Genomic DNA, 18,580 nt, shown 5'->3' on the forward strand with positions numbered 1-18,580 from the left:
AATCTGTTTATATATATATATATATATATATATATATATATATATATATATATATATATATATATATATATATTGTCATGGTCAAGGGCCAGCTGTGAATGTGAGGAGTAGTCACGGAGAATGAGCGGGTAATGAGTGAGTGGTTACACCTGAAGTGTATTTATGGACTGTTTGTGTTGCAGCAAGAGATTTTTTTGTGACTTTTTTGATTACAGACACTGCAGAAGAGCTGACATTGAGATTGACTGATGACAGCAGAAATGCTGCACTGCATTTAGTTTGCTAATAGAAAAGTACCCAAAGAAAAATTAATTAAAATGACACTGTCATTCTGTCCCCTCGATACCTGTCAGGGTTCTTCAACTGTTGCTGCAATCTTGAAAGTCTGCTATTCTTACCATATTTCTGCATTCAGTTCATTTGCAATTCAAGCATATAAAAGATTGAGAAAAAGTTTGTTATGCTTTTTTGTCAACATTTTGAACACAAGACTGATGTTTTATTCAGTTTTCAAGACATTTTTGGTTGAGGGAAACAATGGTGTTGTTCTTTAGGCAGGTGAGCAAGGTGAGCGAGGTAGTCTCTGTCTACTTCCAAATGAGTGGACTCTGACTCGACTCAACTCCAGAAAGTGAATCAAGCAAGTGAATTGTGCTTAGGGCTGCAGCCTTTTTTTTTTTTTTTTTTTTTTTTTGTTGCTTTTTTGGGTTTTTTTGGATGCAAGCTATTAAACTGCTAAACAGAACTGTAATGTCTTCTGGAGATTTGGACCAACAAACAAGAAGAGAAAATAAATGCTGGATATGGAACAAAGAATGTTTAAAACTTCGTTTTTATATAAGTATCTAATCATTTATTGCACATTGGCTCTGTGATTTTTGTGATTTCCACATGAAGACATTTTCAGCTGTGCCAACTTTTTATTTATTTATTTATTTATTTATTTGCTTTTTGGTTCATTTAAGTTTTGAAATCAAACACCAAATAGCAACTGAACCAAAAATGTCAATTTCGCTCATGATTTGGACTTCGCTGATTTGGCTTGAAACCGCAATTAGGAAACTATTAGTACAGGTTTAAAGTGATGTGAGATTATAAATAAAAAGGGTTCTGGCACTTTTAAGGTTCTGGGGAACCATTAAAAGATCTACAGCAGTAGTCACCAATCCTGTTCCTGGAGATCTGCCTTCGTGAAGACTTTAGCTCCAACCATAATCGTGGTTCACATGTTCACCTCACACCTCCAGCTTTGGGGGTTTGATTCCCGCCGCAGCCCTATGTGTGCGGAGTTTGCATGTTCTCCCCGTGCTGTGGGGGTTTCCTCTGGGTACTTCGGTTTCCTCCCCATTCCAAAGACATGCATGGTGGGCTGACTAGTATGTCCAAAGTGCCCATAGTGTATGAATATGTATGTGAGTGTGTTGATTGTGCTCTGCGATGGATTGGAACCCTGTTCAGGGAGTACCCCGCCTTGTGCCCCATGTTCCCTGGGATAGGCTCCAGGTTCTCCGCGGTATAGAAAATGGATGCATGGGTAATCGTGCCCACCTGACCATCTAATCAATGTCTTAAGCTCTTGATCAGCTGAAACAGGTAGGTTGGAGATGAAACCTGCAGGAAGGTAGATCTCAAGGAAGAGGGTTGGCATATAACCCTTATAATATAGGAAAATACCTTGAAGAACCCATTTACGAAGGGTGTTTTCATGCTTGGTATGAATATTTGAGTCCGTACCCAGGACAGATTCTAGGCTCATCTGGGGGTAGGGCTATAAATTCAGCTTTGCTTTCACCTAGAAGAATTCTTCTGAATTGCAAAAATGGTATAAAATAGGATCATCCATTTTTTTCTTTGGTGCCAACACTCAAACAGTGAAAGTTGGCTTGATGAAAGTAAAAACAAGAGGTATTGTAACAAATCGAACCAATTACATTAGCACAAATTGTCTCTCTGGACCACTCCCGAGCTCCAAACATCTTTCACACTTCACTTCACCAAGCATACAGGACTTTCAGCTCAACTGTCCCCGAGTCAGGAACAAAACTCAAGTGTGAAAAAGAGTGTATATCATATTCAGTCTAGGAAAGAAGATGGGGAAAAAAAAAAACAACGACTACTTATTAAAATATTTCACGGTCAGTCACCGTGCAGAACGTTTCTCATTAGCACTGGAAGGTCATTTTAAAATAACAACCACAAGCATCATCGCTGCTGCAGCTCAGCACACACTTCCATGTAATTCTCAACCGTTCATTAATAATCCCACAGCACTCCTCTACAGATACGACGAAACGAGCGTCCGGCTTTCTTTCTTTCTTTCTATTTCTTTTACATTTCTTGTTTTAATGAAATGGCTCGTCTCAAATTAGGCTGCCACTCGATTGACGGCGGTGGAAAGCCTGAATTTGTATTCCACCACACAGATCGGTTCCTCGCCAGAATCAATTTCAACCAGAGAATAAGCTGTGAAATTAAATAGCCTTTAGCCGGATGCTGCACTCTCTGGAATGATTCGAACGGACAGTTCGGGATTGTTATGGTTATGGAAAATGAGGAAGAGGGTGTCATTTGCCATACTTTATATTTGCCTGTTTACATTTTCGCATCAGAGAGCTAGCGCGAGAAGATTGGTTAGGTGGACATAGACACATGGAGAGTGAAAACGCAGATTTCAGGTCATTTTGTGGCACGTGTGCATGGGCCATTGAGGACACGCCGGACATTTCTGTGGGACTGTGATGGAAATAATCCTCCACACAGAACAGCACGTGAATTTCACATTTAAATAAACACGTGATGAAATCTGCATTTGATTTTGATGCACATTCACATGATTTTTTATTATGTTTTATTATATAATTTTATTTTTCACTTTTTTTCAAATGTGATTTTTTTTCCCTTTTATTTTTGCGTATGATTCCTCCCAAATGATTCCTTTTTTCCCCTACATATTTCTAAATATTTATTGATTTATTTAATTTTGTACATATAATTCTTTTCATACATGATTCTTTTTCTTTTTACAGATGATTCACATTAGTTTTCAAAATGTGTTATTTTTTCAATTCATTCATTTATTTAATTTTTCACATATTATTTGGTTTTGATTTTGACACACGAGTCATTTATTTTATTTATTTATCTATTTTTATTTTTTATTTTTTATTATTTTTTTTTTATTATTTTTTTTTTTTTACCCAAATGCTTCCCTTGATTTTTCCACATGTTTAATTTTTTTCAGGGGATTCTTTCCCCAAAACGATTAATTTATTTTATTTCTTTAGGTCATATTTTTACACATGCACTCATGTGATTCTTTTCCCTACATGACTCATTTACGTCCATATGGCATTTTTTCCCCAAACCTGATTGTTATTTCCCATGTGTTTTTTTTTTACACAATTAATTTATTTGTATTTTTCACGTGATTTCACATGTGATTGGTCCTCAACACGATACGTTTCGTTTTAATGACTCACGATGAGCTTTCCGAACAGTTCATATGTTCACTTGAGTCCACGTGTGCAAATCAAAGCATAACATGTTCAAGTGCAACTTCACGTGATGTCCCATACGTGATCACGTATGTACTTGCATAATGAATAATGAATTTTTCCTACATCTGTACCATTTAGAGACATTTTACTCCCTCTCTCCGACTGTACGGAAAGAATATTCTGGAATGTTATAGAAATCTCTGTCCAGTGTATTTCATTTTTTGTCCTTCTTTTTGTGCTTTGCTCTTTTCCAGGGCAGGTGTATGAGTTCCTGCTGGAGAGGTGGGATACGACACTGCCATGCCATCTAGTGGAAATCCCTTCACGACCGGCTTTCGCTTCCCGACACAAAGGAGCGTTTTGTTGCAGAAGCGAGGCGATGATGCCATTTTCTTTGTCGCACAAAGAAAAAAAAGGCCTTTGATTCCTCACGGGGGGAGCGAGGGTCTTTCTGACGAGGAGGGAAGGGGCGGATTGCGGAAATTGAATTCATTGCTGGAACTTTGAAAGGTGAGACGTGGTCAGATGAAAAGAGGAGAAAGCATTCCATCAGGCTTGAGAAGAAAAAGAAAGTGTTTAGCAGCTTGGTGTCAGTCGTGTAATAAATCTGAAAAAGGGATGAAAGTTATATTTTTGTTCGATGGACAAGGACGTTTGAGTTGAGCAAATCTGGATTATTTAAAAAAAAAAATCTACCTCAGGCAAAGGCACTAGCACTGCTCTTATAGGTGTTTTTTTTGTGTGTGTGTGTTCAGGTTATAGTGTGAAATCGATACCGCCGTACTCAGGGAGCTGAAAATTGAAAATAGGTGTCTGGTCTGAAAATCCCAGATCTCATTATGACAGCCAGATAATGGAACAGATGAAATACCTGAAATATGACTGCATTTTTCTTTTTCTTTTTTCTTTCTTTACTTTTTTCCCCTTTTTAGTCTCTTATAGTAACGCGTAAAGTTTCCACAAACATCTGTGCTGCTATTTATACAGCTGTGAGTTTATCGAGTGATCAGGAGTGCAAAAAAAAGAGTGGAAAAAAAATCTTATATGTCCTTTCGTTCGTTCTTTCCTTATTTCGTTCTACTTTCCGCAACATCATTTGCCTAAACCCTCCGTCCGCTCACTTTGTGTTCCATCTCTGTCTGACCCCCATGCCTCTTTCTGTCATTCATCCTTCCCTTCCTCTCTCGCGTTCTCTTTATCATGCTCAGAGGTCAGCCATTTTGCTAGCAGGCTCGCAGACGGAGCTGTTGATTGGGTTTGTGGCGCACGCCGGATGAGGTGAGAGACGAGAGGAGAAAGAGATAGAGACAGTGAGGAAGTGAGGAAGAGCTCAAAGGCCAGTGATGCATGAAAGACACAGGGAGGTGTGTTTAAGAGCGAGGTGTTTCACTCTATTCCCCTTCATCAAAAAGGCCCTCCCCGGATGCCTCCCGTACCTCACAACGAAGCAACAGAGTCGCATGCATAATGCCTCGCTGATTCATTATCCCAAAGTGCCTCCAGGCGTACAACCCTATAGTCTGTAAAACGGTGCAGAATAACACACCTCGTCCTCAAAAAGCGTTCAAAGGCAAAACGGATGACACTCAAGGTAACGTAATTACGAGTTAATGAGATATGAACACAGATGCATTATACTATACATAAAGGAATTCTCCTGGAGCTGTGTGCGAATAACACAACGGTCTATTTAACGCAAAACTCTTTCACTGGAGCAACAAGCAAATGATTCTGATTGGTCAGAAGATGTTCTGTGCAAATTGCAGGTTTACATTAACACGCTTGTGTTATCTAACACATTATCGTTTCTACACTGTAGTATTCATGAGCTCGTTCTATGGTAGAGGCTCAGCCGAATCTAACGCAGATTAAAAATGCAAAAAATGTTTTCTCGAACATGATGTTTTACAGTATTTAACATTTATGGAAGGCATCTCCAGTGTCAGGTCTTCGTATTAGTTTTATAGCCGAAGGGGTTTTGTGGTTTCTCATGTTGTTAACATGGAAAACTGTGGGGGGGTTTTTCTTCTTTTCTTCTGGAGACAGAGGAAAACAGATTGGTGAGGGAATGACTGTTAATGCATAAGGGATAAGTTGTTTCATGTATGCTCTACAGCATTAAATGTAACTAGAAATGGATTAAAAAAAAGTATGAGGTTAAATTGGAAATTGTGCTATGGTGTAAGAGCGGGCAATAAAACACAGTGTAGGTGTGTTTATAAAACAAATACGGCTTGGGTCATAAGTTTACGTAATAACAATTTACACCGGACATCATGTACAAAAGTTTACACCCCTTGGCTTTTAATGTATCCTGTGTTGCCTTCTTGAGCATCAGTGAACGTTTGCAGCTTTTATAATAGTCGTGTACGAGTCCCTCAGTCATCCTCGGTGTGAAAAGATGGATCTCGACATCATATAGTCGCTGTTGAAAAGGGGTCAAATATGTAGAAGATGCTGGAAAGGTAAAGAATGTGCAGGACCTGGAGGATTTTTCTGAAGAACAGCGGGCGATTTAACTGCTCAGGACAAACAAGGGACTCATGAACAACTATCACAAAACATAAACACACGCACTGATCATCCAGGTAACATCACACAGTATTAATAATCAAGCGTATGTAAACTATTGTGTCTTTTACTTTTACTATATACTATTTTTCCTATTTAAAAAAACAAACAAAAAATAAGTATTTAAGATAAAATAGTAAGAACTATTTGGGTGTAGTGGAGAATTGTAGCTCAGGAAAAAAAACCCCAACAAATAAATAATATACTTTTTTTAAAAATCACTTCCATGAAGCCTCACACTGTTTATGCTTGAGCTACACACACACTTCTGTACATCATCATGCTGTATCTCGGTATACAACTGCCAAAAACTTTCTACAGATGGATTTGAATGCCTTGCTGTCTCCAGAGGCAGCGTTTCATCTTTCTTCCCACTGATAAAACAGTAAAGAAGTGTTCCAGAGAAGATGGCAATAATTATCTCGCTGTTAAGTCCATTCACACGGTAGCAGGCATACAGCAGCAAACACACTATAATAAGGCACAAGTTTCTTGCTTTAATTAGAACCACCGCCGACGCAGCCGAACAAGGCAGCACGATCGCAAAACCCAGACACTGAGTGCAGGATTGTATTTTCACAAAGTGCTGTGAGGCGACTTGCTAGCTTTAGCACCACGACAAGGGGAAAAAAATACCAGCTCGTAGCAATTACTTTAAATCATGCCTATCTGTGCAGAAAAAAAATGCGATGAGTCGTGTTCTTTATGCTGCGTTCTGAGTTGTTCCTATAGATTCAAAATGTATGAGAGGAAATGACATCATAATACATTACACAATACTAAAGCTCAACTGGTTTTGTAGCATCTTCACTATTACAACATGGTAACTTTTTCTCGAGGATGACTGGAGCAAGACTGAAATATTTCTCATCATGATGCATTTAAGTTTTGATTCCTGTCATTATGATTTGCATAAAAATGTCTCGGTTAACGGAAAGAAGGAAATTTCACTCGTTGAAGTTAGCAGCACAGCTCCATCACGTGTCAGTGGATCTTTTTGCCAAAACAAAAATATTTGCTCGGAGACTTGTATCTAAATTTTCCTACATGGAATGTATTCCAAAATACTCCAAAAGAGAGTTGTTTCCCCTTAATAAATATGCCAATGTCACATGAGGCAATTGATATATATATATATATATATACTATAGTACTACTAGTAGTTGATATATATATATATCAACTACTGCACCTTTAATATCAGAGAATTCAAAACACCCGCATATATATATATATATATATATATATATATATATATATATATATATATATATATATATATATATATGCGGGTGTTTTGAATTCTCTGATATTAAAGGTGCAGTAGTCATTGTGTGTGTGTGTGTGTGTGTTTTGTTTTTATAGTCGTTTTTGATTAATAAAAAATGTGTTAAGCTTTGGCCTTAGCAAACGTTTATTAAGTTTCTGAAAAAACTCCACTAATATCGGCACCCTTGGTAAATATGAAGAAAGAAACCTGTGAAAAACTGTCTTTATTGTTTAACCTTTTGATCTCTTCTGTTAAAAAAATTCACAAAAATACTTTGTTCTCATGGATATCAAACATTTGTGAACACAACACAGGTTTATCCAAAAATATCTTTGTTAATATATGTGTGCCACAATTAATGGTACCCCTATGAATTAATATGAAAAACAAACTCGAGCGTCTTCAGTTTGCCAGACACTACTGGAACTTCAAATGGGATCGGGTTCTATGGTCAGATGAAACCAAAATAGAGCTTTTTGGCAATAAACACCAGAGGTGGTTTTGGCACACAGAGAGAGGTAGCCATATGGAAAAGTACCTCATGCCCACGGTTAAATATGGTGGTGGCTCTTTAATGTTTTGGGGCTGTTTTTCTGCCAGAGGACCTGGACATTTTGTTAGGATACATGGCATCATGGACTCGAATATCAGCAGATATTAAATGAAAATCTGCCTGCCTCTGCCAGAAAGCTTAAAATGGGTCATGGTGGGATCTTCCAGCAAGACAATGATTCAAAACATACATCAAAATCAACACAAAAATGGTTTACTGTCCACAAAATTTAGGATCTGCCATGGCCATCCCAGTCCCCTGACCTGAAACCCATAGAAAACCTTTGGGGTGAACTGAAGAGGAGAGTCCACCAGCGTGGACCTCGAAATTTGAAGGATCTGGAGAGATTCTGTATGGAGGAACGGTCTCAGATCCCTCGCCATGTATTCTCCAACCTCATCAGGCATTATAGGAGAAGACTCAGAGCTGTTATCTTGGCAAAGGGAGGTAGCACAAAGTATTGACAAAAAGGGTGCCAATAATTGTTGCACACATATATTTAACAAAGATATATTTTTGATAAACCTGTGTTGTTTTTGCAGTTGTTTGATATCCATGAGAGGAGAGTATGTTTGTGAATTTTTTGAACAAAAGTTCAAAAGCTCAAACAATAAAGACAATTATTCACAGCCTTCTTTGCTCATATTTACCAAGGGTGCCAATATTAGTGGAGGGCTCTGTACTTGTAGTACCTCCTGTAGTGCTCGTTGTTGCATCGAGGTTGAATCAGCCTACGATTGAAGGTGCTCCTCAGTCCAGCAAGAACGTCATGTAGGGCATGAGAAGTGTTATCCACGATGGTCCATCGTTTGGACATTATTCTCCTCATACTGACACTTGGTGGAAGCCCCGTCCCCTTCCTGCATTTCACAGTAGTAATATTTCGACCCATGTTCACAGTGCTTGAAAGGTGCGCTGATGCAATTCCGTCGGTTTCTTTCACTATAAATGGAGACCAGTCACCGAAAATGTCTAAAGAAAGATGAAATGGGTTTACAGTTAAGCGTTAAATCATAGACTTTACTAATAATATTAATGCTGCTGAGAATGAGACAGTCATTAAAGACGCAGTTTGTTTGCTTTGCTTTGTTCGCCTGTACCGGTCAGAGGGGACGCACGTTCTCTGAAAACTGGGCAGTGGGCCACGTTACGAAAACGTTTGAGCACTCTGTTAAAGTGTGGATTTTCTGCAGAATACTGCTTTCAGAATTATTGTCAGCACCCTGCTGATCAATCATCTCTAGAGAGAAGAGCAGTATTGAGGCTCTTCCTGTTTAATGTTTAACAAACTTTCATGGAGAACAATTGAATCACCTCATGCCTTTATATTCTTGAATTTGTGCATTTCAGGTTTTCAAAAGAGGTCAGATCCAGAGTCTAAGGCGGCCATTTTGTGCTAACTGTACTACGACCAAGTCTTAAGTCTTACACTTCACATGCTCACCTGCGTACCTTAGGCTGGCCACACACCACAATTGTGTGTGTCATTACGATTATTTTAATGCTCTGGACTGAGTCGGAGCCTCCCCAATCCCAAATATGCCAGGAGAGCCAGCTGACGACGTCAATCGTCCTCCATGTTTGTTAGTCTTCACGTTTGATAAAACGCGAGTTTCTGTGAGATCTCGTGTCTGTGAAATCGTTACTACAATCGACAGGTGTGTGGTTTCACGGTCTCGCCGAATCTTCTAGTGTGTGCATTCGGAGGATTATAATGTTAAAAATCATTCTCCCCCGGTTTTAAAACCGGTTAAGATTTTTAAATAAATAAATAATATCGCCTAGTGTGTCCCTGGCATTATATACGTCAGGAAAATTAAAAGTGACATCCACTAGAGAGCAGCAGAGAGCCAAAACCTCCTTCTACACCATTATGTTGTTTAACGTTGACTTGTAAAATGTTTCGTGTATTTTTGTACACTTTATGGCTTTATTGGACGAGCTGTCTTGGCTTCTCTTGACAACTTTCCACTGTTGCCAAGATCGAATCGCAAACTATGACCTTGCATTTAAAAGTATTTACTTATCTAGAAGATCCACAAGATCGATATGAGGGGTTTTGAACCATACAATGGTTTGTGTTGATACTCAAAACCATCTCTAGTTTGTTTGGCCTCATGTCACTATACTGCCCATATTATGTGTGTCCGTACTGTATGTACTACACATGAATGAAGGATACACATGGCAGCCATTTTGCATACTCACAGGTGAAACAAGTATAAACCATTCCCTAACCTCCTGGCAGATGCAGCCAGGTTTTCAGCTAAGATTGATATTGATATTGATCAAAATTCATGGTCAGCGGTTACAAGAGCTGCAATGCATCACTGATTCACCTCCAGTGTGGGTTTCAGAGATTTTCGGCATGAAGAACAAACGTTAAGTTTCCTTAAGTTATATTCCTCCAAAACTTGATTCCAGTGAGGCTTGGTGAAATTGAGGAGATCAGAAGATCTTGTAGTTTGCTCTCCAGAAGAGTTTATTTTTACGGAAGTAGCATCTAATAGTTTTTGAAAGAGAGGTAGTAAGTGACCACCAATTTTGACCAACTCTCTTGAAGGGTGCCAATAATTCTGGATCAACCATAAGAACCATGTAGATTTTCTCATCACATGGCATGCGCATACAGTTCCACTGCTAATCGTTGAAGATGCCACCTCTGAACGAACAGTACACTATTTAATGTCTTATGAATAGACCGTCTTGACAGGAGCGCGCTTTCTTTCATCTCTTTCTGGCCTTTGTCTTTTCCGTCATTGTCATCTTCTGCTTTTTCTTTAAAGGATCAATTCCAAGCCCCTTTATTAAGGCTTGAACATGTATAATTCAAAGCACAGCTGACATCCTTGTCAAGGCAGCCTGCTAGAGCTCCTAGCTTTTATCCGACGAGCTGTCAGCGGAGAACAGAGCAAAGACGCGGGAGCTCGGAGTCACGATCGAGATTAAGGAACACACTCCTTGAGAGGCAGACCGGGAGATGTTCTGACTTTCGCACTATGTTGTCTGGCTTCATAATAAACATACGTGGAATAGGTTCCAGTTTTTGGTCTGGATTCTTCCATATTGTTATATGGATATTTTTCAGAACATCGTTAATAAAAACCATCGTGTCCACACCAACAGTATTTTCTAAAATGTCCACATGAACATCCATCCATCCATCCATTCATCCATCCATTTTCCGTACTGCTTATCCTACGTAGGGTTACAAGGGAGCCTGGAACTTGGGGGACACCATGGCCAACCCATCGCAGAATACCCAGTGGAAGCCCCTGAGGCACGGGTGGAGCATGCAAGCTCCAGGCACACAGGGTTGAGGTGATATTCGAGCCCCCAACTCAAGGTGCGAAGCAAATGTGCTAACCCCTAAGCCATCGTAACACCCCCCTCCACGACCACCACCAAAACTTATTAAAAATGCACCAATGAATTGAAAACACTTACTTGAGCACCAGATAGGAAGTCACAAACTGTTATGTCAAATGCCTCAAGAATGATGAGTGTACTGAGTGTTAGAGACACAAATTCTACACCAAGAAATGACAAGGATTCAAGATGACGTGGAACTACTGCTTATTGTTACACTTAATACAAATTGTTTGACTGGGTCGTATCCAAAATCTGCGTTTGCAGAGCAGTTTGCAGCGCTGGAACCATGGATTCAGGTGTAGACGTGGCTCAGTGGTTAAAACTCTTGGTTACTGAGATGCTGCCCTTGAGCAAGGCCCTAAACCCTATCTGCTCCAGGGGTACCACAAAGTAGCAGCTTTGCAAAAATATACATTTTTTTCTGTTTATGTTAAGGTGAATGTATATTTAAAGTTACACTCCATGAATGTCTAAATAGCTCTAATCTGAAAGGCAGCGGCGCTTTTATTTTCCAAGAGAAACACTGATTAAACTCTGTTTTTTCTTTTTTGTAAAGCCACCGCTTCAGGGTGTGAAATCAGCATTGTTGCAGCGCGAGACGATCTATCAGCCTCATGCGGTGTGACCGAATGATGACATCACACTCCGATAAAGGCCCTTTTATTGGTTCCAAGGTCATCGGTGGGAAAACAGAGGCATAATAATTGGCCTTGGTGGAACTGTGCATGCTCGCAGCTCACACGCCGAGACCACAGCTAATCTGGGTTTATACTTGAAGAGATCATTCGTGCAAATAAAGATAAAGAAGAAGAAAAAAAATAGAGAGAACAGCGTGTTCCTTTTTTTTTCACCTGCTCACATCATACACAGTCAGCTGCTGATGGGATTCCCACCCAGAGAAAAATCCTCTGGATGTTTTTTTAAATTTATTTTATTTTTATTTTTTTTACAAAACTACAATGTGATTACGTCCTCTCAAGCCATAGTGAGAATTGAATTCAGTCACTTTTAGAATAAGTAGCATGCAATTTCATTCTCATGAATGTGACGGTTGTTTTTTTTAAATTTTTTTTTTATAGGTTTTAAGTTTTGTTCATCTGTAAGTACCACCAAGATTTATACAGACAACCAAAAACCTTGCGTGATTTACAGGCTACACATGGATTACTGATCCTGGATTTGCCATTCTTTGAAGCTGGTATTGGATTTGTTACCATGACTACAGGAGCAGGTTCATTCTTCGTAAACTATGTTGATTATTTTCCTATAACACCATGCCCCGTAATGCTGTTGATTTATTTTTTTAATCAGAAGGTGCGAAGTAATTAATCTACAACAACTTAAACAATAGGTTTATACATTATTACCGCACTCGTTTCTATAGTAACAGCATGTTCACAGGGACTTATAATACGCCGGATGCTCCACCACCCAGTATCTAAGCCTTAATAATAAACAAATTTAATTGATATGGTGACGTTTCCGTTTCCAAGACATTTATGGAAGTGTGTCTCCAGTGTCAGCTCTCCAGTGCAGCAGGAAAGTTTTCAGGAGGCGAGTTTATACTTTACAGTTTCTCAGTAACAAAGGATAACAGGAACCGACTTGTCTCACAGACAATCCGTAACATTAAATGTAACTATAAATGGATTTTTAAAAAAAGCGCAACGTGTTGATCATTAATCATTACAAAAATGATCATTGCTGGCACTTCGGGTAGAGGTGTTATTGGAAAATAATCCTGTACCAGCATGTCTCATTGTGTTTCTTAGAAAGAAAGCATTCTCTAAAGGTTCTTTGGATGGCTCAGAGGTTTCTAATAGTTCTACATAGAACCTTTAAGGGTTCCTCAGATGTGCAAACAGACAAAAAAGCATATTGAGGTGCATTTTTGCATAATTAAATCAGTAATATTAATATGAGTACAACCTGTAATACTCTCCAACTAATCTAGCATCCTGAAGTCATATCCCTATGGTAAAGGCTCTGTGTAGGAGAGCTTTCTATGAACCTTATAGAGAGAGAACAAATAGACTGGTGAGGGAACGACTGTTTATAGCTGCTGTAATGTAACTGAGAACGGGAACGTCTTTCACAGACGTTCTACAACAGTAAATGCAACTGTAAACGGATAATAAGTACATTTTGCTGTTCTTTAATTAATACAAATGTAATCGTTGGTAAACTGCTGCAGTATAAGAGGACATCAGGACGTGCAGTTCTTGGCAAAGAACGGCTGGGAAGAGTAAGCCCGAGTCATCACACCATCCCGTTGTTGAGTATTTTCCTGTGTTTTATTCGTTACAGAGTATTTCAGAAAGGTTTTTCTCTCAACGCCTACACGGTATAAAAATAAACACAGACAAGCTGTTGGAGTAGACACAAGGTGCTTAGCACTTCCTTGTAAGAAAATCTTGCCTGTTCTAAAAGCAGTTACTACCGTAGAGCACCTCATACTCCATATGGAGTCTTGGAAAAGTGCGCACACCGGCATAAAAAAAAAAGAAACGCCACTCCCCAACGCGTGGCGAGTCGACCGGAATCGATATGGAGCCACTCCGTCGCTAAGGGAGCGCTTGATGAAGTGTCTTGTTATCCAGTCAACATGCTGACTCCTCGTTTCTTCAGGAAAAGAGCTCGACGTGAGGGGTCTCTCTCTCCTGCCCGGGGTGTCCCTTCCTCGTTCTCACTCTCTGCCATAAATCAAATCCGGCTATAAAAAAAAAAAAAAGCTGCAAATTGCTCCTGTGTAAACATGGCGGCCCACTAAAGCTTGCCTCCGCATCACATTCCTGTTTGTTCATTAAATATTAACCCAGCCGTGCCGTGCCAGGTCCCTCCTGAAATAGATTTTCATTTTGTAGAAGCGTTTATTTGGCCGCACTCAGTCCGCGCTGAAGGGCGTTACTGATCTAATCAGATCTCACCATGTTGCCTGGAGAGAGAACTTTTCTTTTTAATCACGCCCTGTCTTGTGTTGACTCGCTCTAAAAAAAAAAACCCAAAATAATACCTAAACTCCTTAATTATTCATTCATGACTATTGAACTCTGGATTCTGTCCGAGGCAAATCACAAGGTTTATTTATACTCGTGTGCTCGTTCTAATACGTCATCATTTCTATAGTCGCTGCTCGTTAAGAGGTACTCGCATGACAGGTGCTAAACATAATCTAAGACTAAATAATAAACAGATCAAAAACGTGTTTCACAAACAAACACGTGTATAAGTGTTGCTGTGGCAACGTTTTCTGTATAGAGATGTTTATTTAACGTTTATGGAAGGAGTCGTCAGTGCGAGGACTTGCATTGTAAGTTTTCAGGACAGAAGAGGTAACACTGTGGTTTCTTGGCAACATGTCAAGCTGTGATTTTCCGTCGTATTACCTTCAAGAGAAAGAAAACTGAGAGGCTTGTGAGGAAACAACTGTTATAGCTGCTATAACATGTGTGACAGCAAAAACGAGCAAAAAATTTACTTTGTGATGTAAAATTAAAAATGACTAGAAATGGATAAAGGGTACAGTAGAATGTGTCGTTGTTTTACAACATGAAAGTGCAGACATTGGCATCAGGACATGCTGTTGCTGGAAATTAATCAACTTCAGGTTGGTCAGAGTACCTCCACTTCATTACACCGGCTCACTGTTGATTATTTTCCTGTAACAGCACGACATGGAGTATTTTAATCCTTACACATTCACCGAGGTCCTAAATGCAGTCGTTAAGTGTGGATAAATTTACATGTACAGTGATGTGTAAACGTCATGCAAATCATCTTTTGGTGAATTATAGATACAATTTCTACGAGAGATCTTCTCTGAGAGGCCAGAACACCTTGAATAACTCAAGAAAAATAGAAAAATAGCATCATGTCAGGAGTACTCATATATATCAAATATAAATATATCAAAGAACTGCAAACAAAACACAGATTTATGCCTATATATATATATATATCTTTGTTAAATATAGGTGTGCAACAATTTTGGCACCCCTATGAATTCATATGAGAAAAATGTCCCTCAGTGGTGGAATGAACTTCCAACCTCAATCCGGACCACAGAATCCGTCACCATCTTCAAAAAACAGCTAAAGACCCACCTCTTCCGTGAGCACGTAACTAACCCATAAAACGCCAACCCCACATTATCTTAAAATAAATAAATAAATAAATAAATAAATAAAACTTACTCTGGCTCTTACACCTCGACTCTGTCCACTTGGCTTCTCTAGAACTCATGATAAAATCTTGCAAGGTAGCACTACTTGTTTTGTTCTCCACTCGATATATCGCTTTGCTTGTATTTCCTCATTTGTAAGTCGCATTGGATGAACGCATCTGCTAAATGAATAAATGTTAAAATATATTTGAAGTATATATTCCCAATTCCTGAAATTATAACAAAAGATCACAAGGTTAAATAATGAAGACAATTTGTCACGGCCTTCTTTGCTCATATTTACCAGGGGTGCCAATATTAGTGGGGGGCAATGTATAAGGTGTACATAGTATTATTATGAACTTGGGTCCATGTGGTGACTCTAAATGACCCCTACATGCCTTCTATTTTGCCTTCTTGTAATTCCAGTGATTCAGAAACAGATAGCATTATTACTGTGTTTGGATTGTATCAAGCAGAATGTGACATTTATTTATTTATTTATTTATTTATTTATTTATTTTCCTGCTTTTACGGCATGGATTAACACATAAAGGCTTAACAGATGATTATTTAACTCAAGTGAGCAAGAATGGAGGAATTGACCTGCAGTTGAAATGCATGCTAGGCGAGGTAGCAGTGGCTAAAAAAAACCTTTTTCCCAACACAGAAACTTGGCACTAACTACAGAATTTGTTTGCCAATTTGTTCTGATGCACGTCCTGATGCATTTTATGAATAAAGCTTTGTCATTTTCATGCCAATTCTTCTGATAATGTTCTTCTCTGATGGTGGAAAACATATCCTGTACATCTGCTTTGGTCTGCAGTACGTTTACTTCACTATCCCTTTAGTCACTCATTGGCTGCGTTTAACTGCAATGGAAATAGCACATATAATAATTTCTTTTCATTTGTTTCCATAACAATAATTAATAATTAATCCAGTGATCATCACCAGTTTATGATAGTGTTTACTAGCTCACAAGTACGCTTATGTGAGAAGGCTATAGAGTTCCGAAGAGCTTCAACGTTTATATAAATAGCATCTGCTTCCTCGGGTTTGGAAGCTTGAATAGGTGCATTCAGTTCATCAACTCGAGCTCATCACATGATATTTTTTTTGTCCTCTATTCTCTTTAGCGTGAGCTTTTAGGCTTGCATAAGTATTCACCCCTAGAACCTTTTACACATTTTGTAGAGTTACAACCTGGAATTGAAATGGGTTTAATAGGGATGACATTATACAGTATGTCATTAATATACCTTTCAACAAAGTATGTGACAGCAATGAGCAATTATTATTATTATTATTATTATTATTATTATTATTATTATTATTATTATTGGTAGTAGTAGTAGTACTAGTATATTATTATTATTATTAGTAGTAGTAGTAGTAGTAGTAGTAGTGGTGGTAGTATATTATTATTATTATTATTATTATTATTATTATTATTATTATTATTATATAACACTGTAGCTTCAGATTCCTGTTCTGGACTGACATGTGGTCTTCTAGCCCATCTCAAGATTTGACTTGTTGTGCAATTTGAGGTACTTTTCTGCTCACCACAGCTGTAAAGAGTGGTTATTTGAGTTACTATAGCCGTCCCGTCAGCTAGAACCTTCCAGTCAGCCCATTCTCCTCTGACCTCTCTCTTCAGTGTTAGTGTTTCTGCCCACAAAACTGGCAGTTACTGTTTTTTTGTTGTTGTTGTTGTTGTTGTTGTTGTTGTTGTTTGTACTAGACTGTGTGTGAAAATCCCAAGAGATCAGCATTTTCTGGAATACTCAAACTAGCCAAAAGTCACTGAGATCAACTTTTTTTTTAATCCATTCTGATGCTTGATGTGAAAATTAACTGAAGCTCTGGACCTGTACAGTATGCACATGATTTTATACACTGGCTGATTGGATCATTGTACAGTATCTCACAAAAGTGAGTACACCCCTCACATTTTTGTAAATATTTGATTATATCTTTTCATGTGACAACACTGAAGAAATTAGACTTTGCTACAATGTAAAGTAGTGAGTGTACAGCTTGTATAACAGTGTCAATTTGCTGTCCCCTCAAAATAACTCAACACACAGCCATTAATGTCTACACCGCTGGCAACAAAAGTGAGTACACCCCTAAGTGAAAATGTCCAAATTGGGCCCAATTAGCCATTTTCCCTCCCCGGTGTCATGTGACTTGTTAGTGTTACAAGGTCTCAGGTGTGAATGGGGAGCAGGTGTGTTAAATTTGGTGTCATCACTCTCACACTCCCTCATACTGGTCACTGGAAGTTCAACATGGCACCTCATGGCAAAGAACTCTCTGAGGATCTGAAAAAAAGAATTGTTGCTCTACATAAAGATGGCTTAGGCTATAAGAAGATTGCCAAGACCCTGACACTGAGCTGCAGCATGGTGGCCAAGACCATACAGCGGTTTAACAGGACAGGTTCCACTCAGAACAGGCCTCGCCATGGTCGACCAAAGAAGTTGAGTGCATGTGCTAAGTGTCATATCCAGAGGTTGTCTTTGGGAAATAGACGTATGAGTGCTGCCAGCATTGCTGCAGAGGTTGAAGGGGTGGGGGTCAGCCTGTCAGTGCTCAGACCATACGCCGCACACTACATCAAATTGGTCTGCATGGCTGTCGTCCCAGAAGGAAGCCTCTTCTAAAGATGATGCACAAGAAAGCCCGCATACAGTTTGCTGAAGACAAGCAGACTAAGGACATGGATTACTGGAACCATGTCCTGTGGTCTGATGAGACCAAGATAAACTTATTTGGTTCAGATGGTGTCAAGCGTGTGTGGCGGCAACCAGGTGAGAAGTACAAAGACAAGTGTGTCTTGCCTACAGTCAAGCATGGTGGTGGGGGTGTCATGGTCTGGGGCTGCATGAGTGCTGCCGGCACTGGGGAGCTGCAGTTCATTGAGGGAACCATGAATGCCAACATGTACTGTGGCATACTGAAGCACAGACTGGGCTGCAGGGCAGTATTCCAGCATGATAACGACCCCAAACACACCTCCAAGACGACCACTGCCTTGCTAAAGAAGCTGAGGGTGAATGTGGTGGACTGGCCAAGCATGTCTCCAGACCTAAACCCTATGGAGCATCTGTGGGGCATCCTCAAATGGAAGGTGGAGGAGCACA

This window comes from Ictalurus furcatus, chromosome 21 (assembly GCF_023375685.1).
Source record: "Ictalurus furcatus strain D&B chromosome 21, Billie_1.0, whole genome shotgun sequence".
In the NCBI taxonomy this organism is placed as follows: Eukaryota; Metazoa; Chordata; class Actinopteri; order Siluriformes; family Ictaluridae; genus Ictalurus; species Ictalurus furcatus.